At 34.7% G+C, this 25,965-nt stretch overlaps 1 protein-coding gene across 1 annotated transcript in view; it reads right to left on the bottom strand.

The window, feature by feature from the left end:
- The window catches only part of selenoj (selenoprotein J), a 277,040-nt gene extending 258,310 nt beyond the window's left edge, over nt 1-18,730 (bottom strand). Inside the window, exon 1 of the mRNA XM_069194128.1 lies at nt 18,719-18,730. The gene's annotated coding sequence lies outside the window, so the exon portion shown is untranslated. The remainder of the gene's footprint in view (nt 1-18,718) is intronic.
- Nucleotides 18,731-25,965: the final 7,235 nt, after the last annotated feature.

The following is a 25,965-nucleotide window of genomic DNA, read 5'->3' as shown; positions in this document are numbered from 1 at the left end:
CTAAAATATAACTTTGTTTACTGTATGTCACTAATTACAGTAATGTTACTGCAATATTCATTTGTATCATCATTAGCCTACTAAAACATATGCACACTTTTCAGCAGTTCTGTCTCTTTTTTAAGCTAATTTCTAAATCATTTTAAACTTTGTGTGCTATTCAGTGCAGCATCTCACTCTGTAAGTTTTGAGATTCCTTTGAACTAAGGAGATTTACATACTGTATGATTCTCCCTCTCAGATATTCCAAGTGTCAGCTGGCCATCAGTTTAATATCTAAGCTTGAAATACCCAGCATTGCAATATCATTTGATTAAAAAATATTTGAGATCCATTTTAAGAATACCTAAATGCCAGTATTCATATTTGTAAGCATCTGAGTTGTAAAGCCAAGTCAGAAGACCAATCTAAACAACTGGATTAATAAATAAATGATATTGAATGGCATAAGGAAAAATATCCTTTCTTTATTTTATAAACCAATGTATTGACTACAATGAGAGATGCTGTCAATCAAAGCATGCTAAGCACATTTGTTACAAGAGCTAACTGAAGGAAAGCAGAAGACATGGGATTCAAAACATTCCTTCTCACCTTAGACTGTTTATGGGTATATAGTAAACTAACTGTACTAAGTATTTGTTCCTATTAAATATTTTGGAATTGAATCAATCTTCATTTAATGACTAAAATGTTTTGCTGATTAATTTGAGAGCCCCAAAAATGAGAATGGAGCATTGTACGAAAGTTGTAAACAATAGGAGGCCATTTTAGATTGCTTGTTTGTCAGTCACATCCAGACATTTCTTTAAAGAAAGCAACGGTTTTGGCTTTGAGTACCTTGTTCCAGACTGCCACAACCCTTTTGAGTGAAGTAGTGCTTCATGTTCTCCTTTTTAAGTGCACTCTCCCTTAGTTTTTATTTCTTTCCTCTTGTTTGCATTTCGTTGTTGATTCTGAAGACGTTCTGTTCAGGTTCTATGGCAGAAGCATTATTGCCGCTCTTTTCAACTGCAAGATAATTGAGGTGGTATATCCTATTCTCTTCCCCCATTGCTTGCAAGAAGAGGCTGAACCCTAGACCATTGCAGTATCACCACAATGTTCACACTGCCTGATTTACCCAGTGCATATATTGCTGAAGATTTGAACTTATAAAAATAAAAGTTTTAGCCTATTTATGCTAATCAGTTTAGTTACCTGAGGCCCTTGCAAATTGGTTGTGTCATTTAACTTGACTGAGGTGGATGTTTGTGTTAGAGGGCATGGCTGTGTGTTCTTGTGTTGAGGGCGTCCAAAACATATGGTGTGGTGTATGAAGGTGATGCACAAGTACTGAAATGCTGTGATTTTTCTCCCTCACCTGTGCTCTTTATAACAGATCTCTGTGGATTAAGCATAACTCAGAAAATGGACTGATGGATTGTGATGACTTCTGCTGCCTATCAATAAGCATTAACCAGCTGCTTCACCCAGTTAGTCCAATCTGTGATAACTCTGGGATTATGCTATAATCCTTGAGTGAAAAAATACTTTACAAAATAATGTAAATGCTATTAATGTATCTTTAATATGAATAAAATGACTATATATTTGCACTCTTACTTTTCACATTTAAAGATGTAAAAATAATCCTCTGGAAATGTATAAGAATATCCTGCTTTTTCCATAATGAACTAATGATATGAACCCTACAGTATGTATCATTTGCAAGCTCAGCACCAAAAGTGAGGATTAAAACTAATAGAAGGAGATAGCCTATTAATTTTAAATATATTTAACAAAATAGATGAGAAAATTTGCAACTGAGTCCTTCTTAACACCGTGGAAAAGATATTGAACATTCAAGAACAGACCATTTAAATGCCAAAACGAGGTGACCTTGAATACAACTGGTATGAATAAAAGAAATCGAGTGCTTGAAACGAGCTAAGCATTATAATGGAGAGAATTAAATGAATGTCACCAAAGTAAATAATAAATGAAAGTGCTGTGCAGAAGTGTGATCTGAAAGTTTATCACAAGAAGGGAATCTTCTGTACATTATCTTCAGTTCTGAACTGCATGCTCCTGCAAATACTGAAAAGGGCAAATTTCTGATTTTCTTTTAGTTTACAAACCTTAACAAACCATGTTTGTTAACTTGTCGTGTACTGAAAAATTTACATAATACTTTTATTATTTATTCATTTTTTTATTTTTATTGTATTATGTTAGTTTTAGCTACCAGCATTTTTTTTCAGATACATTTTTTAAAATATTTTCCAGATCGACCTAAAGCTTATTGATAACAAAACAGATCTAACCGTCACATTTCTATTCCTTAATGATTCTGCACAGACCTGGCCAAAAAAAAAAACAGGAAACCAAAAAAGTCTGAAGTAAAGAATTAATCATGAAAGCTTTTAAAGAATATTGGCAAGGAATATGTAAAATATATGTTTAGTTTTTCCCCTTTCTCCTTCTCTCCAACTGTTTAACTTAATAAACTCCTTTGGAAGCATCTGTCATATTAGAAATAAATACCAGCAGAGGCAGGACAACAGCAGGGATCTAGTTCACTTCTCCAGATAAAAAAGGAAAATGAGGAAATTGCAAATTAGGTCTCAAAAATGTCCTCAAAGATTCAGCTGTTGGATCTTTAAGATAGTTTTACATTATAACATGCATGTTTCACAGCAAGATCAATATTTCAGTATTTTGTAAAATCTTTGTGAATTCCATATTTGTTCCAAAGTTTTACAGAGGGCATACTGAGGAATGCAATGTAATGTTATGTTTCCTTATGTGCCTCCAAGCATTGATTAGCCATTAATCTATGGACTGATGGTTCACAACCAGATGATAATTGACATAAAGTTATATGGTTATACGCAATTATTTTCCTCTGTCTTCATTGTCTCGCAGACATTCTTCCAGAGACTTTGTATTTGTATTCTTTGTTCCTGTAGTAGTCTTCATAAAAGTTGAAATAATATTATTCTACATTGAAGGTTGCGAAATTCTACCACAAAGGTAAGCAAATGGCTTATGTTGGGCAAAATGCTATTAAATTAAAAATTCAAGTTGTTTAGGGGACCACACAGCGTAATGATTAATGATTCTGTCCTCTTTACCACAGGGCTATGAGTCTGAGTCTTTTCCATGAACACTCCTGTGTGTACTTTAACCTGATTGCCTCATTCCATGCAAGTGTATGAACTGTACAGTACAGTGTGTACAGTCACAAGTTCTGGAAGGGGTGATTGTGATGAGCTACTGTAGAAGGTTCCATTTGAGGACCTACAGGCAGGTAAGCTCCTTAGCTCAAATACAGGCTTTACCTTTTCAGGATATGTCCTTGCCTTGTATACCTTATGAGTGTACCATGAAATTGTATGGCCAATGAATTCGACATAAAGATGAGAAATATGAGTTTAAGTGTTGTTTAATGAATGGAATTTATTTATACAACCAAGTGAATGTACACTATGTATGACTGTACATATATGTAATTATCTTTTCTAATTGAAAAAGCAAAAAATGAAAATATTTTACAGGTTTAATATACCATGTTTCATATTATATAGCCTTTTTTGGTGCAGTAAGTTGCATTGCAGTCATTAAATTTCCCCACTGCTTCTTGCTTAAGATGTTAAATTTCTGTTTTTTATCAAAATAAATGGATGACAATTGATTGCAAACTAAGTTAGATAGTCTACTGATAGTCTAATGAAATTTGTTAGCTTCTTCCATTTCGTAGTCTGCTTATTCATATTCTTGAGAACACAGTTTTAACTGTTTCCTGAATTAGGCCAAAACTACCAACAAATCTAAATAACAACCCCCCCCCCCAAAAAAAAAATATGCTTAAATATAATTTGCACAATAGCCTGTTTTTGTTATCCAAAGCTTTGTACAAGCATTTTCTGATCTGTCAATTAATGTCTGTATGTTAGAAGCAATCAAATCAGAATTAATTTATAACAAGTCCAAGTGAGTTCAGGCCCTTTTAACATTGCCTCTACCTCTAGCTGAGAGACTACTTATCTGTTGCAATACTTTAAAAATGCTAGATCAATTATCTGCATTATTTGATTTCATATGCTAAAATAAAGTAATATTGTAGTATGTTTTCTTTGGTGGTGCTTACAAAATTAAGGTGCAATGTAGGATTTATTTCTTCATGGCAGATGTAAGGACTTTTTGTAGCAGTTAATTGTAGTAAGGGAAAGTGTAATAACTGAAGTATTTTTTCTCTTTCTCTTACTGACCACTCAGTGTGACAGAATCTTGGCTCATCACTTGTTATCCCATTAACCAATTCAATAATTACAGTCCTTTCCCAGCAGGAATGCTTGCAATCTATCATAGGATCAATTGCATTACAGCGCAATTAGATTAAATTACTAAGTACAACGTGCAAATATGACAGCCACAAAGGAGGTAAAAAGAGATGCTGAGCACATCAAAAATCTTAAATAAAATACAATATTTTGTACTAAATAACTGTACTTGGTCATTAATGGGAATTAGATACTGCATGCTTTTTTCTTTTTCTTCTATACCAGACAGAGTAATGAAGACAAGTGCAATTTGATATTTGTTAAACTTGTTTGCATACCACAGATGATAAAATGTCACTTACTTACGATAACTTAAAGTAATGTTCTATTCTTTGTTTCTGGTCATTAATGCAAAAAATCTCTATTATTACTTGCCACCACAAAAATCAGACACCTTATGCTGCAACCACAAATCAAAGAAAGATTAATTTTTACATAGATTTATTTGCTTTGAAGAGGTGGTGCTGTTCTTAATACTAATTCTAGGTTCAGTCATAATCCTTGCAACTTCCATAATCTTTACCTTTATCCTAGATACAGTATAACCCTAATTGTGACTCTATCTCTAGCTCAAAGCCTTAACAAAAATCTGGTCTTTTTTACAACTTTAGCTCTAACTCTCTAACTCTCATACTGAATCCAAGGCTAAACCTAAAACGTCTCTAACTCAAACCCAAACCACAGTTGCAACCCTAACTCTCAGCCTATTCATAAATGTAATCTCAATCCTTACTGTAACCCAAAACTTAATCCTGTCTCATATTTTGGTCCTTGTCCATAAAACGAAAACCTAATTAACCTAAACATGGTTTGAATTCGTTAATGCTTTTGAGGATTTTGAATACTTGCATCCCCCACATGATCTACACTGTTCAAGACTAAAAATATTCAGTATCTTCAGGCTCATTTCATTCCATTAAACTTTTCTGTACTGATTCCAGAGCAGCAATATATTTTCTATAGTATGTTGACCAGAATTGTAGTTACAATAGGGGGTTATGAAAATAGAGAATAACAGAAAATAATCGAGAGATTAATCAATAAGTAAAATAAGTGATCTTTCCGCCAACTTGTTAAGATATGCCAAGACTATACCTGAGTGATTGGTATAATTAAAGACACCTGAGATCCTTGCTCTCTGGCACAGTTTTGGCAAAATAGTAATAAATTAGGCACACTTGGTTAAACATATATTTATTAATAATGATAATGACAGAGAACACACAGCAAAAAATACAAAATACAAGTTTCCCTATTTACAAACAAGGCATCTCAGAGGTCTGCATCCTGATCAACCAGAAACCCCCCAGACTATTACTAGATTGCAAGTATTCTTAATGCCTATAATAGGCAATACAGACCAGAAAACAAGAAAAACCTGCCTTCTAAATGCTGAATACAACCTAAGGTTTAATATCACTCTATATAAATCTGGATGACAGAAAGTGTGTGTATTCTAAAAATGCATCCACTGACCAGGGGAGGCTGTTTTTAACCTAGGGATTCTCTATATGGAAAATCTGAGTTTCCTAAAAACAATATAAGCAAGTTCTCTCAACATGGTTTAAATACTTAAGTGAAATCTGTCTCTAAAATCTGATCAGCTTGTGTCTTTCTCACTGTTCTCTCTCCTCTCCTTTCTCCGAGTCCCTATCTCTGCCTACCTGTCTTTTTTTCTGGACTGTTGATGACTCTTAATCATTTACCTAGAACTTAAATAAGTTTTTGAGAGGATTTATTTTATGTCTCAGGTGTCTCAGACCCCCTTCCATTTGGCAAAAACCATAGTTCCTTTCTTGCTTTGAAAGATTTGCAGATATTAACATTAGCCAGGTGTTGACCACTGTCTCTAAAAACTCGATAGCCTCTTCCAATAGCCATAACAGTACATTATATTCTAAATGGCCCTTAGTAGTGGTTATATAATTTTACCGTTTTAAAGTAACTTTATTTGATTTAAAAGTGGATATTTTATTTTGCACTTATGATTGCTTCCCTACATTACTTACAAGATGTAAATGATGTGTCAACATTAACACCTGTCTTCTAGCTTAGCCTTTCCTTTTTTATTTATAGTTAATGTTATTACTGCCTGCACTTTTTCTACATCAAACGTCATATGTCAGGTGTTTGTCTGGCTTCAAATATTATCTTAATTTTTTACAAATTGAATTTGCTGCTCCTACAGTGTTTGGTAATCCTTTTAATTTGGTATAATCTGCAATTAGTTTACTAATTGTACCTATGTCTAGATGATTAACAGACTATATAGTAAGAAGATTGGTCCTAGTACAGATCTTCGTGGTACTCCACTAATTCCATTTGAGTATTTATTCCAATTTTAGTATTCATACCTTATTTGTATTCCCTGTTCAATATTTAATATACCCCAGTTAATAACAAGTTCTTAATACAAACACTCACTTTGCCCTGGATGCCTATTGCCCGTGATCAACCTTAGAGGAACTTTATTAAAAGCCTTCTGAAAATATAATATTATACACCATATAATACGCACTATGTGTTACTTTTCTTGCTTGTTCAAAGAACAAGGCAAGACCTATATTTTCTAAATCCATGTTTCCTGGGATATTATTTCTACATACAGTAGGTGATCCTGTAGTTCATTCTTATAGTTGTTCTTATAGTTATTCATTAAGTCAGTTGCATTGGGCTATAATGACTTAACCCAGTTTTATTACTCATTTTATGGATGGGTACTACTGTATATGAGCGAATTGCGTCAGTGACTTCTCAGTAGCATCACTCGTTTTCTTTAATACAATTATAGAAGATGCCCCAAGGATTGATAATTCTTGAATGCTTCTACTACCCAAAATACATCTGCCTCTTGTATGCTAATACTAATGCAGTTCTGAAATTTGTCCTTCCACTGCCTGAGGCATATTGTTAACTTCCTTGTTAGTCAACACCTGGGTGAATTACTTGTTTAGTACATCAGCCATTTCCCTTTTATTGTCTAGACGTTTCCCGTGTTTGTCCCGGATACATTTTACATAATTTTTCTTCCTTGATGGTTCATTTGCTGTTGTAGTAGCGAAAGACCTTCTATTAATTATTTAAGTCTCCTTTGCAATATTTCATTTAATTTCTCTCTTGGCCTTTCTAATATCCATCCATAGCTATGTCTAGAATTCATTGTACTATTTTTCTTTAACTAGGTTCTGTTGGATTTTTAATCAATTTATAAAGTGCTATGTATATTATATACAATTATATATTTTTTGTAATTGTACATAGAGTTTGTATATTCTTTCCTTGTTCACATGGGTTTATTTTGGGTGCTATAGTTTCCACAGTCCAAAAAACATACTTTTAGGTTAACTGGGCTCTAGGAAGATTGGCCCTGTGAGTCTATGCTTGTCTGTGTTTTTGTCTATCTGTCTTGTGAGGAACTGGCATCCCATCCAGGGTGTACAGTACCCTGCCACTGGTGAGATAGGTTCCAGCCCCCCCGTAACCCTGAACTTGAAGGAGCAGTTAGAAAATGTATTGATTGATTTGCTCACTTTTGGAATAAATGTGGAACCTTTGACTTTTTAAATTATTTTAATTCCCCTTCAGCGCGTTTGCATTATTTTCTCATCTTTGGTTCAGTTCCATTTTAAAGAATAAAAAGTGATAGCAAGTTTGAACTGAATCACAGTTCAGACTCCACATGCATAATGGTAGATGTGGCATTTAATAAGAAAGTTGCTGCGTTTTTAAATATCACTGACACTGTGATGAAACTTTACATTACATTTTCGATGAAAATGAAGTAATACTTAAATTAATAAACTGTCTAGTTCCAGTCATGGTACAGTAGATAGTTACTGTAAATTTCCAGATTATGATTATTCTTCAATCTAGTGAACAATTACAGTATTTAAAATTATTGAGGTGTGACAAGTTACACTATTATCTTATACCTAAAGATTTATCACTTATGGAGCTTTATGTACAGAGGGAGCTTTCTTGAAATAATTATTTTTCCACAATTTGAGTTTAGGGTAAGACTATACATTTTGATCTTGAAGTTACATATTTCTGTATTTCAGGGATTTACAAAGTTGTTTGATTTTTTTTGCTCCTGAAATCACACATTTGGAAACAATGGGGGGTTACACTGTTCACATAAGTTATATCACATTTGGATTCTGGCCAATAAAGTCCGTACAATCCAGAATGAAAATAATTGTATTTTATTCACAAAGCTTGTCAAAACCTTAGTTTATTGCTACATCTGTAAGCCAAATAGTTTGACAAAATGTGAAGACCTTCTGTGACATTTTCAAGTTTACGTACTTGCCCAAATTTGAAAATAAAAGTGTAATCCCTTCAAAGTGAGTCCACAGAGATTCATAAAAATGAGTTGTCTTGAACAGATTGAAGAGATTTTTGTATACCTCACAGTCACTTCACCCATAATTATAAATTGATTTTATAATCAGCTCCTGTCAGGTCTTGGGTTCAACAACAACCAATTAAGCTATCATGTGTATTTTTTGCCTAATTCATTTAACACTGAGGTTTAGAATAATTTGTTTGATTAATTTTTAATACATGTTGCTTACTAAAGCCGAACGGTTGCAGATTGCTAAGACTACCTGTCATAGTAATACTGTTAAGAAGTCAATTGCTTTATTTGAGCTAATTTTATCAATGTATATTAAAAATAAAAAAGATAGTGGGGAGAAAACATGCAATTAGAATTTTTACATTTCAAACCTGAAAGTGCCTTCACTTTCTTATTAATTGCCATCTCTTCATCATGCTGCTAATGGTATTCAATATTACAGTTTCATTGAGTCCTTCATAAAAGACATGTACTTGATTCATATACAGTATGTGCAAGCTGCCCTAATTTACATATTATTTTCATCACAATTAACCCATCTGCTCCTGCCCCAGGTACAAAATAACATGTTTTATTGGTTTGTTTTCTGAGTGTACATGTAATTTTAGTTCAGGGTCACACACTATTTTTAAAACAAGAGTAAGACTAAAACCTGTTTTTGTTCAAATACAATGTTAACTTACCTGAAAAGGGTGATAGGTAAATTAAGGAATAAGCATCTGCTGTTGTGAAAATGACAAAAGGGAACACTTTGATGTTGTAGTATGTTTGACACGTATGAGATCTCGTCTAGAAAACTCAGGAATTCTTCAGAAAGAAAAGATTACTGGGAAACAGTCACTTTGTTCATTCAGTTTTGGGGAAACATTTTCAAATGGAGGTGCCCAATCCTTTCTTCAATATTCATGTCAAAATAATAAAAACTATTTACTGATTAGAACAGTTTATCATAAATAGGCAAATGCATATATCAATATTTGTGATAAAAAATTACATTCTATTATAAACTGTATGAGAGTTCTCACTGCTACTTTGGTGATGGCATTGCAGTATTTTCTCAGAGATAACCTCCTTAATGTCTATTGCACTTAACTCTAGGGTACCAGCTACAATATATGCAGGGGATGATTAATGTGTTTCTGTAATGTTTGTTTCTAAAATACACAGAACACACTCTATTATGTATATTACCTATTATATAATTCACTATTAATTGAATTAAAGAATACTTCTAAAAAGCAAGAAATCAATGTTAAATGGCAAAAAGTGAGACATTCCAAAGGTTTTCAGCTAATCCTGTGAGAGGTCAAATTCAACTAAAATCTCTTTTTTGTCTTCTATTCTCTCACAACAAGCTTTGGCATAGGCTGTGTGTGTTTGTTCTTGTTATGTTTTTAATTTTCATTTGTTGTAATGAAACTAGACAGAGTGCATCCAAATACACATTTTACAGATTCTGGTTAAAATATTATTTTTACCAGATATATATACCAAGATTAAATTAGAATAATTGAATAAGGAACTTGTGCTAATCTGACTTCTACAACATACTGTAGCAAAGCAAATTAATTCTATTAAAAACCACATTGTTTTATAAAACATTATTATAAAAAATAATGATGCACTGCAAAGTGTTACCAGTGTCCTTTCCAAAAAAACTCTTAAATTACTCTGGAATATTTGTATTTTTGTAATAATATTCAGGCCATCAACTAATTGTTACATAACATCTGTAGGTGAAAATCCAAAACTATTTTTAAAAATCTATTGCATCACTCTGGAATATTTGTATTTTTGTAATAATTTTGAGGCCATCAACTAATTGTTACATACTGTAACATCTGTAGGAGAAAGTTCAAAACCATTTTTTGTGAAAATGGTCTTTGTGTGTTTTGCAGATGATCATGTGGTAGTGACTCATTTATTTTGTAACATTGACTTTCAGCTCTTAATGTGACCTGCACTAATGCATCATTAGCAAATAACATTTTACAACACTGTAAATCACCGATGTGATTGTTTGTGAGTGAAATTACCAGATATTTAGCAAGTTGTCTAAACCAATGATTCTTATCAGCACTAATAAAGGATACAGATGACATATTACTTAATCTACTGATAACCACTCACTTTTGTTCATCACATACTGTATAGTAGGATATATAAATAAAAATGTGGATTTTAAAATGACCTTTTATGTATTTATCTCACCTAAAATGGAAATTAATTACTTTAGCCTTCCCTGGTATTACCTTTTATTTTCTTTAGTCCACTGTACAGGAGAACAACACAAAAAATGAATTGTGCTCATTTACGCATTTTAAGAAATGATGTTTTGTGTTTTTTCTTCCATTCTTAACCAATTCCTTTTGAAAATTAAAAGGTTTGCTGTGTCTTAACAATGATGTAGGAAGCACATAGTAAAGAATGACCAGTGGCTCTAATCAAACTATTAAGTGTCTGCTCTGACTGAGGCAAATGGAGAATGTGAGATTAAATGTGCCAGCATGTGAAGATAAAGATTGTACAGCAAACAGCAGGTTGAAGGCTGATCTGGAGATGGAAGGTTTATCACTAAAACAGTGGAAAACTGCAGATAGTTCTGCAACCTCAGCAACCCTGTATTTGCATTTACAAATTGTCTAAATCAATAGGTTTTCTCAGAGTTTCCACATAGTTAAGACTATTATTTTCTTTATTTCACACCAGAAATGTTTGGCATAACAAATTACAAAACATAAACCAAGAAAAAGGTCTACATTCTATATTTATAGTACATGATTTTAACAGAATATAATATTACATACTGTAAATTGTTTCATCATATATGTCATGGATAAGACTATAGTACTATAAATTAAAAATGTCTTAATTGTGTGGAATGGTGGGGAGGAATTTCTTTTACACACAAAAATGTAAATTGTAAGTTTATGATGTTTTTGTAAATACCATTTGAGTGTGTTTCTGTTTTGGAAGTATATTTTCACTAGAATGCACTAAGCAAAGAAAATCGTCAAAGGAAAGGGACAGACGTGAGACAGATGAAAGAACAGATTCTATTGTAAAATTATTTATTATAATGGTGAAGTGTTAGGTTTTGAATGTGTAATTATAGAACATGACTCATTACTGTCTTCTCAATGGAATATGACACCTATGAAATAATTTACTAATCTGATCTCTTAAATGTAAAACTACTACTAGAACATAGAATGGTTACAAATGAAAAGAGGCCATTTGCCCCATCTTTTCTGGTTTTGTAGTTAGTAGGTAATTGACTGAAGGATCTCATCCATCTGCTTCCTGAAGAAGCCAGGGTATTAGCTTCAGCAACTTGGCTTAGTGGGGTGGCTTATTCTATATTCCATTAACTCTTTGCATAAAGAAGTGCTTCCTGATGATGTTATTAAATGCTCTTCTACATAGTTTTCACTTGTATCCTCTGGTTCATTGGTGATTCTGGAGAAATCCACTTAAAATAAAAGGCCTCCTGTTATGTTGGTTGTTGAAAGCCTGCAGCCTCAAATGCTATGTTCTGTTTTTAACTTGGATTCCCATATGAGTTCATAATAAATAATGGAAAATTGATCCTCAATTTTTTCTCATGGTGCAGCACCTCTATTTTAATTGATTTTGATATTCTGTAATACAAAAATAAATAAAAATGCAGACATCTTATTGAATTACCAGAACAGTATAAAGCCAGTATAGGATTAACAATATAAGAAACTTTGGTTGCCTAAAACAGTATTTTTGTAAAAACCGATTATATAAATGAAAATGAATGTACTGTATTTAAAAGTCTTCTTCTTTGGATGTACTGTATCAACCTTTATGTTTTAATAATAATAATAATAAGAAGAATAAGAATATTTCCTTACACTCAAAGCACTATACAGTCCAAGTAATGGGGACTCCCTTCAACCACCAATGTGCACCACCCACCTGGATGCCAGCCATAGTGCGCCATAGTGCACTGGCAGCCATAGTGCACTAGTGCATTCACCACACATCAGCTATCAGTGAGGAGGAGAACAGAGTGATGAAGCCAATTCATAGCTGGGGATTATTAGGGTGCCACGATCGGTAAAGACCAATGGGAAATTTAGCCTGGACACTGGGGTTATATGAGTTTTTATATGTTTTTACATAAGTTATTAATTTGTTATTTTGCTGTTCCTTGTGGTATGGGATTATTGTCACGACCACCAGCCAGTGGAGATCATCTCACAAAAGAACTAACCAGTACCAGCAGTGGGTTAATAGTAACAAGTGCCGCCGCACGTGTTAATCCATCAGCACACGCTCTACCGTGCAGCAAGCAGCACTATTTAAACCATCCGAACCCACTTCCCGCTGCCCGGTATTGAGTCTACTCCTTGAGAGCTCTACCTGGCGTTTATTCTTTACCTCGCATTCTTTTGCTACTGGACTTCCCTTTTGCCTTTCATCTTTGAACCTTGTCTCTCATTTCAGATTGTTTGCCACTATTTGTACTTCCTTGATTTCGAACCACCTTTCTCCTTTTGACCACGGACTCGCCTTACATACTGGATTGTTCGCTTGCTTCATCACCTACCTACTCATGCATCTGCACAGGATCTGTATACCTTTTCATTGAGGATTCCTGACAATTATTGTTTGCATGAACCCAGATGTGACTGATTTCCACACCCTCTCTGGTTGCAGACTACACAATCTGCTCATCGTAGGCTCTTTTCATTCCTCTCTTTCGTACTCTCTGGGTCTCATAGTGCTGGGATCATTCACTGATGTTATTTCTCAGTGTGGTACAAGGGCCATAGTCTCCATGGAGATGATAATGTCATTACATTTGATCATGCTTGTTTTTACCATACCTTTCAAATGCTTATCTGTCCTCCTCTGGTATGATAGTCTTGACATCTGGGCAATATGAGCAGTCCCAATGCTCTGATGATGAATGATATCTTCATTGATAGTTTATATTTTGCCTTTTTCTCTACAACGTTTCTCAGAGATGGAATATCTGATAATAGTATGCTTTATCTATCCATTTTCTAACTGGTCCCTCCAATTCAGGGTCATGGGGGACCCAGGGGGATCTCGGCGAGCAACAGGAACAAGGCCTCAGGGTACTTTCTGGATGGGACACCAGTAATGCAAACTCCACACAGACAGCACCCTTGAGCCCAGAACTCCAGGGCATGCTTCATACTTTCACTAATATTTAAAAAAGCAATAGTGATTGTAACAGTGAAGTTCTCATTTTCTCTCACAAAATCAGGAATATTACTGTACTAGGCTAATGTTTAATGTTTAATGCTAAAACTAATGTTTTCTTTGATGAATGCAAATTTACTGTACATTTCCCCCTTTCTCCTGAAAAGCTTGAATGTCAGTTTTAATAGTGAAATATACCTTATGCAAAAACCTTTAAGTGATAACTAATTTCTGAAAGTATTCTTTCTGTATGATTAGGTTAGTCAGTAGCTGGATGAGAAGTCGCAAACACTTATGTAGGTGTCAGAAAGTAAACGTCAGTTATGCCAACAAAACGTCAGAATTCAATAGAATTCAATGTCATTACATTTTACTATTAACAGCACCCAAAATCCAAACTTAAACACTTACAGTTCATAACTGATATTCTTTCTTTAGGCAAAAACAAAAATCTCTCTGGAGGAATATGGCAAATAGACATAATTACTATGTTGTAAATGTATGGCTTACAAATACTGTACATATTATCTTATTTCATGTATTTTCTGCATTATTGATTTGTATTTTTATATTAAAGTACATAAAATGTACTTTACAGCTAAGTAGCTTCTGCATTAGAGCACATTTCAACTCATTTCAAATAAACCAGTGAAAACTTTCCCTGAAAAAAAATGCAACAGCTGGGGAAACAATCTTTGAAGTTTTCCATAAAACTGACCTTGAGGTCCCCCCCCAAAAATCAATGGTTTCTAGACCTTAAAACAACATTTTTATGTGGTAGAATCTTCTTCTTTTAAGTATTTCAGACCTACTGAGGCTCTGTTGTGCAACTGTGATGTGTCAATCATCACTAAAGTAGGTCCACTACTACTGAAAGAAGACTAGCTGAGGTAGCCCTGTTATAGGCATTTGCAATTCCGCTTGAAAACATCATAATAAAAACAGCAATATGGCTTGGGACACAAAGGGCCATGATTAAAATGCAGTATTAAATCTATCATAAGCAGGGAATAAGAAAAGGAGCACTCAATCATTACATTGGATTTAATTTGCTGGGGTCTCGAGCACTCACACCTGATCCACTTTACCAGTCTGGCATTTCTCTCAATTAAAGATATGGTTTTCCGAAGCAATGAGGATTTGAAGAAGATCAGGGCTCATTCTAATGAAGTTCCATGCAGATAAAAAAGCTTAAGACGTTCACGGTTACTGGCGCTGGATGGAATACTCCTTGTTAAAGAAAAATTCCTGAAGGGATAATAAAATGAAAATCTAAAACAACCTGTATCTTATATCATTTGTTATTTGTTATAAACCAGAGGTTAGATACAAGAAAACAACTGAATACAAGAAATATGTGTCTTTAAAGCAAAAAGCAATTAACACAAAACCATAGGAGACAAAATGCAACTGATGAGAGTTTTAATTGCAGACTTTTATTTATGTAAATCAGATGGTACAGTACGTATTATAGAAAGTGGCTCTAAGTAAACGGGGAGTGGAATAACAGAGTTCATACAGTGTATGGAGTTTAATCTTTTACCTTGCAAGTTAATAAACACTGGTGAAGCACAACCTGCATAAAGGCAAGAAGCTGAGCGAATACATAGGACATACAGTAACACACTAAATATATTTCATTCATGGTTCATGACTTCAAAGGAAGGTTACAGTATGAACTCTATGGGGAACATTCCAATTGGTCCTTACAATGTGATCCTCCCACTGGGATTATGATGCTTCCCATCAGGCTGTTTATATATTATATTTACTGCATGACTTTTGAAACTTTCATCTCCATGTATCCAAGGAGGCATCTGTTCAAGAGTTTATACTGTACATGTGAAGGGATAAATTACAACTGTGTATATACAGTATATACTGTAAGTAACACAGGAATGTTTTAGACTGGAAGTGCTAGATCTGCAGTTTTAGGAAGAGATCATGTATTCTCTACTTGAACTGTTTGACAGGAAAATTTGTTTTTGAATAAACGTGTTATATTAATACATTGACATTTGCTTTTGGTTTGATTATGACAAGAAGTGATGGGCTTATGATAAATTGGAGATTGTGCGTAGTACACTTTTATCATTTATCTGTCTGTTCCTTTATGTTGACATCTATTGCAATATTATATTTATAATGTAAATACTACAAGTCTGTTTCATACATCAAGGGAAAAGAAATAACCATTAACATTGAAAGTTCCATCAGTCCTGTGACAGCTAAGATATTAATGCTGATTCTGTCTTGCGAAAAACAAATGCATATGTTCTGATATAAAAAGTAACAAAGAGAATGGATATTCTGGAAATCTCTGTCATTTGTTGCATGTAGGATGTTTGGTTTGCTGAATACTTTAAGCATTTTCTGAATCTACATTTACTGTTGAAATTTGAGGAGGCCCTGGATACTCACTGGTTGCTCTGTAACAGTTGAAATCTTTTATGGTAAATGCCATCCTGACTGGCACCAACCAATGAATACAACTATACAGACCAATCCGTATGTTAATCAAGAAGTAGTGAATAACTTCTCTCTCCTTTTACACATTTCAGCAGCAGTAAAGTAATTGTCAGCTACTGAAGTTCTCAATACAACTGCATTTCAATAATGTTACACTTTAAACAGCTTCATTATGTGCAATTCCACCAAGACTATCCACCCACTGACAGATGAATTGACTTAGAACCAAAAAATAGACATCTGGCACATACATATTTTTTTTTCTGCTCTCAAATCCATCTTTACATTTAGCCCAGCATTTAATTGATAGGCACACATTGCTGTGGGTATAATTACTTAAAGTGATCTTCCCACAACCACCCACTGTTTAAATTAAATTAAGAAATTAAGGATAACTGCGTAAGGATAAACTAATCATCCCTAAGTAAAATGCTGGTCTTATTTTAGGCTAAGTACCATTCGTGGATTTTGTGTAGTCTTTTACCAATTTGGGATCTTACCAGACAATTTTCAGTTTTCTTTATTTTCTTTATTTATTTCCAGTTATAAACATTTTCCATACAGATGATCCTACCTGTCTTCCGGAATAATTATTATAGAAAAGAGTAACATACAGTGCATATTCTGTTAAATATATACAGCCAAAAGCTGATAAGGTAGAAAAATGGGACAGTAAGCAGGCAATTATAAGCATAATATACAGGTAACGGTGCTGCCTTGGTATAAAGCAGTAATAACAGTCCTTCTCTGCATGCGACAGAACACAATTATTTGTTCAGTAGGAGATCAGGAAATGAAAAGATCTCCTTCTCTTAACATGCTGGACTTCTCATAACATTAATTAGACACTCAAAACTACATTTTCCAAAAATGAACATATTCAACAAGCCTGCATGAATGGGCACTATTATCATGATATCATATTATCATGATATTTTCAGTATAATACATAATAAGAGAATGTTGCAGGTATTGTAGTTTGGCGTTGTTTTTTTTTCCATTTAGTTCTCTTGTTTACCTTTAAAGTAACCTCACTGTATACTCTACAACACCTAGATACAGTTTGACATGACATTGAGAGCAATACCTACCATGAGATCATGAGATCCTTTTTAAAATTGCATTATGTTTTGAAAACAACCGTAATCAAGCACAGACAAAGATACTCCTTCCATAAGGCATAAGAAATGGTCAGAGGACTCAATATATTTTCTTGGTCTGTGACATTTCTCCTTAAAATGAGATGTAGAACTGAATGATTCCTGAAGGCAAATACAACTCTCCTGCAGTATATGGTTTTTGTGTTAGATGCTTTTTAGAACAAAATGGTTAAAAAGGTTATGTTCTAGTTGCATTGTGGACCACTGTTCACTTTTATCAATTTTACTTACTAAACACAAATTTCTGCAGCATTAATGGCAGTTTACTGTAATGCAACTACACAGATATAAACTCTATACTCTGTAGTACTGAGGCTTCCAAAAACCTGGAGTGAATACAGAAAATATAGTACCCATAAGCTCATATCCCTCAATGTATGTATTAGCACATTCATCTTTTATGAATATGTTCATGGCTGCCTTCTGGTGGCACATAAAACTACTTTTTTTCTACTCAGGTTTTCACTGCTCAAAATGTTGTAGCATTCTATTTTAAATAATTATAAATAACATTTCCTAAATAGTTCAATTAGAAATGGAGCAATAAAAATGATGTAGAATTTAAAAAACACTTGCATTTTGTGCCATTGCTGATTTAATGATTTATGAAAATGATGATTACTGATTACTCTTGATTTCTTGTTAGAATATCTCTTTAGAGACATTTTGACAGTTTTTATCCTCACACTTTTCAGAATAAACATTATAGCTGTCTGAAGATGGTACCTTAGTACAATATGCATCCTTTTTAAATCCGAAGGCCAGAAACTCTGAAACCCATAAGACATTACCTACAGAATGCACATTAATTTTATGTCGACTTATTTGATGGCTCCTTCAAAACAGTTCTACGATAGATTGCTGCAAATTTCTCATCTTCATTTTGAGAGAGGGAATCTCTTTAGGGGTGGATTCAAAGTGTTGTCTGGAAAGAAAATTATTACAGGTAAGAAATATCAATAAGTGAAACTGCCACATCTTCAAGACAGTCTAGACTAATTCCTGGAATTGGTTTCCAAATCCATTCTTTATTAAGACTTTCATTTAAAAACAGAACTAGCTTATGATCTGCATAATATTCTAATAACCAGATAGCATACAATATTTTATTAGTATTTGCAAAACGTTTATGCCTTTCTATTTCTCCTTAATATTAAGGTATTCATTGAATATTAAATAGCTCTTACTATTTTACAATGGTATTCATTCCCGTAATTCATAGTGATTGCTTTCTCTTAAAACACAACATTGAAAAGTGTTTCTTGTAAGAACAGGACATAAAATTGAAACATATTGCTTTTAAGACACACATACTGTACTGTATATGCCTTTATTGTCTGTCAAAGTGTGCTGTGACCTACTGATAAGCTTTATTAAGTGTGAAATAGTTGTCAATGGCTCTTAAAATGGTTCTGCCTCTGAGTGTTGTGAAACAATACTCATTCATTTATTTTAATCTCAATACATCATGTTACTTCTTCTAAATGAACATACAATAACATTGATGGATAGAAATATTTTGAAAAAATTCAAATGCAACATAAACCTCCGAATTATGAAGGAGGTATAACTAATTTCTCAGAATACAAGAACAAATGGGAAATAAAAGTCAAAATAAAAGCCTAAGAGTAATGTCATATTTAAATGAAAACTCGTGGGGACAACAGGTCTTAAATATATGCAAAATGTCTAGCTATATGTATTACATATTTTAACATATGTGAAGGACTGTAACATGGGCTCTTTTTCACTAAAGTCTAATACTGTAAATTGTTTACTTTGAAAATTTAAAAGGAGCATGTTGATCCATTTTGTTCGTTTTGTCTTTACTGGGAATTGTTAGGGTTAAATCACCTCATGGGATATCTGGAGTTGGGCAGCAAGGTTGTGCAGTGGTTAGCATCAGTGATTCGCAGGACTGGGGCTCTGGGTTCAATTCATGTGTTGCTGTCTGTGTGGAGTTTGTATATTTTCCATATGTTCATGTGGGGTTTCCTCCAGGTGCTCTAGTTTCCTCCCACAGTCCAAAGACACACTGATAGGTTAAATGGCTTCTGGGAAAATTGGCCCTGGTGTGAGTGTGTGCTTGTTAGTGTCTGTGTGTACCCTGCGATGGAATGGCGATGGATGACTATATCCTGCCTTGTGTTCTTTGCTTCCAGGGAAAGGCTCTTGCTCCCCTACGATCCTATATTGGATAAAGCAGTTACAAAATTGATAGGTGAATATAAAGAGTCCCCAGATAGAAGTCTCGCTGGTGGAGGACGGGCCTGTCAATATTAAAGCATGTGTTTGGCATTTCCTAATGAATAAACAAAATGTTTCTTTTCTTTCTCTTTCTTTTTCTGTCACACCTTTGTCATTAAAAACCACCAGTTTAAAACAGATAAAAACCTGAACCCTGGCAAACCTTTTACCATGAGAAAAACACAGAATATCTGAGTGATTTGTGATTTGTCATGAAGTGTTCATTCCAGTGATTCTGACTAATGCAGAAATATAACTTTACACTGACCTGTATTATATTTGATGATACAACATGAGATTACAGAGGATTACAGTGTAGTAGTATTGTGGTAAATATTAATAATGTATTTAATATATTTAATATTATATTTGTTAAGTAAATATCTCACCATAGATTAAGATAAGTGCTAGTCATCTTGACAGCATGAAATAAACTAGTATTTTTACCAACAAAGTACTGTATATTTAGTAAGAATGTCAAGTATAAATATATACAATGAGATTCATGTTTAGACTTGATTAAGCCATATAAGATTTGCATATCTCTTACTCATATCTCTTACACACTATTGTAGATCATATTTGTGTGTAGTACAATAAGCTCTTATTTTTGCTGGGAAAAGGGGTGTGCAGAATCAACCTTCAGGGAATTCACAGTTTCCTTAGATATGCAAGACATGTTTCTTATTCCTGCAAACCTCTGAAATATTTAATGATCCCACCTGCAGTTTTTACTCCTTTTAACATTGTAGGATGGTCACAAATGCCCATGCTTATGTGTTTATGTGTGTGCTAGTTGATTAACTAATTTGATTAACTAGAGACTAACACATGTACATTAAGAGCTTTGAAGCTCATTTTTCCTCTTTGTCTTATTTTATCTAAGGCTAAAGCATAAGAACTCTCATTGCATTTTAGTGTTCAAAATAGGGGATTACAAAAAGTAGAGCACATTAAAATTACTGATCAAGATAATAAATAATTAAAATACACAGTCGTACCCCAGGGTAGAATTGTCACGCCCTCTGCAGCCAGAGGGCGCTCCTTCTCTGTCCTGCCCCTAGTTTCCGGTCTGCTGTCCTTCCTTTGAATGAGCACTAATGAGCCCGGGCCTTTTTCCCGTCTCGCCGCTACGCATATGGGTCTTTTTCCGCTCTCCTGCTCCCCACGGTTAGTCCCTTTGGACGTCCGTGACAAGAATGGTAGCACAGTGGTTGGAATTTCTGCTTTGCAATGCAGGGCCCGGGGTTCATTTCTGGACATCAAGTGCTATCTGTATCTTAGTACAGTATGTTCTGCAGTTGCTTTCCTAAACATAGTCCAAAAACATACTGGTAGGTTAATTGGCTTTTATGAAAATAAGTCTGTGTTTTTATCTGTGTCTGCCCTGCGATGGACTGGTGACTTGTCCCTGCCTTGTGCCTGTTGGCTTGCTGGGAAGGCTCCATCTCTCTCGCAACCCTGAATTGAAGGAATCTGTTAGAAAATGGATGGTTGGATGGATGGAAGAATGGGTACACCATAAACCACAAATTGTAAAGATATGTCAACAATGTAACCGAGTGTTTGGTATAGCTAGAAGTATAGTAGAGTCGCAATTATCTGTCCTTTGCTTATCTGACATTCCGTTTTATCTGACATAGCCAATCACACAGCCAATCACCAAAGTGTGCAGTATATACTGTACACTATGCGTGTGCGTGCATAATATTTTGCCCAATCCGATGCTGCTCTGTCTCTCCGTGTGTCATCTACTGCCGTTGACGTAGCTTCGCTTGCTGATTTCGCACTCATGATTGTTATTTTTCCTATTGTATTTTCCCTTAGTATAATTTAATCACAATGAAAATGACAAAGATGACGACGCTGGGTCTTCATTGGGACTTGACAAATCTGCAAGAATCAGTCACAGCGAAGGGGTCAAGGCTCTCGAAGCGGCACTAGTTTACGTTGAACAACGACAGGAGGCACCTGCTACTGATGTCAGGTTTCTAAGACGCTGGCAAGACCGTCCTGCAAGGAAGAGAAGCACATCTGGGAAACAGATTCAAATAACTCAATTTTTAAAAATATTACTGTAACGCTCCGGGGTTCATGTGGGTATACACCCTCGCTGCTGCCACTTCAGGTCGGCCCCCCACCGTTGGGGACTCGAACCTGGGCTTCTGGCGTCACCCAACAGGGACCCAGCCACTTGAGCTAAAGGGAAATCTCCCATCAGCCCGACGGCTGTAGTCCCTGCTATTCACAGGGAAGGGAGGTGACGTCACCGCACTGGTAAGCCGGCTCTCACAACCAATGGTGGCCATATGCGTTACACTCTTCCTAGCTTAATTCGCCGTCCTGGGCGAAGGGCTAACCCACCCCGCTTCTGACACCAATGTAATGAATTCGGGTTCGGTGAGGACGAACACAGAGACTCAGACCTGTGGAGTTAAAAACAACGCTTTATTTCTTTTTCCGTCACCACCTGCCAGCCAGCACTCCCGCGCCCATCCGAGAGGGAGACACAAGACAGCTCGCCAAGAGAGCGAGCCCGCCCGAGCATGAGCCAGAGATAGCGAGTGAGAGAGCAAGCTAGCAAGAGAGAGAGTGAGCGCGAAAGAGTGAGAGAGAGAGTAACACCCAGGGGTGCGGAACCAGGGAACTATTTACACGGAAAACGGGCAATCTTTCCAGACTGTATGCCCGTTTCATTGTGGGACAGCTGCACTGGTCAGCAGCCTTCCTAAACACCCACCTAACCACTTCTACTCTCGTCCTGCCCCTCACCATGTACCCAAGCCGGGCGCTCTTCGGCTGCTGCCCGGGGTGAATGCGCTACATTATTAACAGTAGTTCTGTACTCTGTTATTTTAGTATTACAGTAGCTTAATAAACCAGATTTCATACTTATACTGCGCTTCCATTAATCTATGATTTGTGTACTCAGTTTTTGCATTATCTGACATTTTCAATCATCAGACATACTATCAGTCCAGTTTAGGTCGGATAATCGTGGCTCTACTGTGCATGAGATTTATGTTCTCTGGCACAACTCTGATGAAGGAGTAATAAATCAGAGGCAAACTGGGATAAACAAATATTAATTAACAATGACACAAAATAAACAACGAACAACAGAACATAAAATATACAAGTTACAATATTTACAAACAAGACATCTCAGAGGCCTACATCTTGACCTACTGTACCAGAAAAACCCAGTGCTGAAGAGTCCCGCATCGTGCCTACACAGACCAACAACAGACATAAACCTTCAAAGTAAATGGGAACCTATCCCCCTATTCTAAAAATGAATACACTAATCTGGAGAGAATGTGTTTAACTGAGGGCTTCTTTATAAAGACAGGGAATTAAAGAAAATTAGAAAAATGAAATATAAAGGAAATCAGAGTTTCCTAAAACAACAGGATGACAAGCTCTCTTACTTGACTAGACAAGAGCTACTTTACTAGAATCTGATCTTCAGGGTGATCTACTCACCTGGCAGACACTTTCTTCACTCCTCTTGTAGTTCCTTTCTCCTTCCGTCACTTTCTGTTTTCAATATTTGCAAATAAAGCTGCATTTCTGTCATTGGCAAATGTGGACTAAATTATAAAGTTTCGTGCACGTTATGTCAAGATGTGATTAAGTGTTTGTATTCTATTTTTATATACCGAAAAGTATTATGTGATCAAAATACCATAGATTTAAATTTAAAACCTGGGCAGGAAAAAAAAACTTTTGTTTTCAATGGCTTGTGCATTTCTTGGTTTATTTCTATTTTAAAAATATTCTAATCTGTTTTGTATCATTTGTGAAACCAATTAATGTTTAAAGTAGATTTCATGCATATTAAGTATTTTATGAATGTCTGCTCTCTAATATTTAACTGGTTTGCTAGTAATGAGGGGATTCCTATAAGAAATAGATGAAAGCAATGGCGTTTAGCTGTCACTGAAACTAAATCCCTTTTCTGATTTCTATAGAAACCAATTAAAAATTAAGTTTTCAATGAAAATCTCTGACTTCAACACAACAATATAATGTTCATTGAAGTTTTCACGTAAAAAAACACATCCGTGCAATGATTCTACAATTCCTGCAATTTAATAGTGCCAGTTTCCAAAACTGCTTTTTGTCCACCATCAAGTGCTTTTCTTTTTCTTTGCTTTTTAGAAAAGTTCATAAATTTATGGAAGCTTGTTTCCGGCAGGGAGTAAAAAAAAAAATGCGCTATGGTATCTCAGAATTCCGACTTAGTAACACAGAATTGCGACTTAGTATCTCAGAATTGCGACTTGGTACAGTAACTCAGAATTGCGACTTGGTACAGTAACTCAGAATTGCGACTTAGAATCTCAGAATTGCGACTTAGTAACTCAGAATTCCGACTTAGTATCTCAGAATTCCGACATAGTAACTCAGAATTGCTAAGATACTAAGTCGGAATTCTGAGATACCATAGTGCATTTTTTTTACTACCTGGTGGAAATGGGCTACCATATAAATTCATGCTCTGAAAGGCAGTGGAAAGAAGCATTATACACTAAATTACAGATCAAATGATATTATCAATGAGGTGGTTAAAATATGAATTTAGAAAAAGACACTGATAGATTATAATGAATGATTTTCAAATAAATTTATAGAAAAAGTCCACAATTAAATTGGTTTTCATTTTGACTTTTAATACAAGGATATATTTCACCAACATTTTAAGGCAGCATTTAGTACCTTAAATAAACAATTCACAATATACTGTTCAATTATCCTCAAACACTTCTGTTTTTGACAAGACTTACTGTAGTGAATACATTTATCATACATATTTGTTTCACTGAAATAAAACAGAATAATAATATGTTTTATATAGAAAATGTTTTAAGTGGGAATCTGGAAATGACTTAGACATATATTAAATTTATGTATTTATAAAACATATAAGTTACATAAAATAAATATAATTTTTTCCAAGTACTTTACCTTTAGCAATTTACCCCTTAAACTAACTTCTTAGATGGTGATACAAGGCACATGCAGTCAGTCATTTTCACTTCCTGCAAGTCAGGATGTGTGACATTGAAGTATATTTTACTATTTATAAATGTTAAAGCACTACATTGATTAGTTATAAAATCTTGAACAAAAAATTGGATGAGCAGATTTGTGAAATTAATCAAAGCATACTGTGTGGATGAATCAAATTGTGTAATGTAATGAAAACATACTGTGGTCAGCTAAAGCTACTCTTGGAAAAGTGTTGAATTTTCATTCCTTTAAATGGAAGGCAATTTGACTGTGCTGAGATAAGTGATTGTGGTAATGTATTAGACAAAGATGATCATTAATCTATTTAGAAAATTAAGGAATAAGGTATAGTTTTATGCTTCACCTAGTGAACCCATTAGAACTATTTTGCTTCAGTTTTTGTTTTCAGCTTCTGTTAAATATGTCCTATTGGCATTTAATAAGTTGTTAAAGCTTACCATTGAAGTGTTCTGCAAAATATTTTTACATCTATAGGATAGAAAATTCCACCCCAACCATTAATGTAATATACTTCTGCACAATGACTAATATTTCCTAATCTAGCCACTGGTCTACAGTGTCATAATTAATGTTTAGGTATTTACACAAAATGCAACTAAACTATTTCACAATAAAATCTTACCTCCTCAATGTATGGTGCATGACATTTAATTTTCTGAAAAGAAGTTTGTTTTTGATTTGACATTAATATTAAACTTGTAATTGCTGTTTTATTAATATACTGTTTACAACATTCATTCGTGTACTTTATGAAGGCCAAAATGATATTTTGCAAACATGGTAAATGAAAACCTTCCCTGCGCCGGCTCCTTCGAACTGTCTAGGCACATGCATCTGCTGGACAGATTTCCTGCAGTGTTGTGCTATGTTTATTGACTGCATCAGTGTACCTTCCTACAAGTAAAATCCTGTCCCAACCCATTTGACCTGTGGAGAACAAAGTAAACTACAACTGCAAGCAGTTTTGACAGCTTTCAAATAAGTTTCATTGTAATGACATATATACTAAGCAATGTGGCAGTTAGATTTATGTAGAATGGATACTAATTGTAAAGTATACTGACTGATGACTAACTAATACTGTTGAAAAAAGAAATGGAACACCTCCTCCTTCACACTCTGCCCCTCCCATCTACGTGGCTACACAGGCTAAAGACAGGCTAAA

The sequence above is a fragment of the Lepisosteus oculatus genome, chromosome 9 (genome assembly GCF_040954835.1).
Source record: "Lepisosteus oculatus isolate fLepOcu1 chromosome 9, fLepOcu1.hap2, whole genome shotgun sequence".
Taxonomy (NCBI): domain Eukaryota; kingdom Metazoa; phylum Chordata; class Actinopteri; order Semionotiformes; family Lepisosteidae; genus Lepisosteus; species Lepisosteus oculatus.
This window is presented reverse-complemented; position numbering and strand designations above follow the sequence as displayed.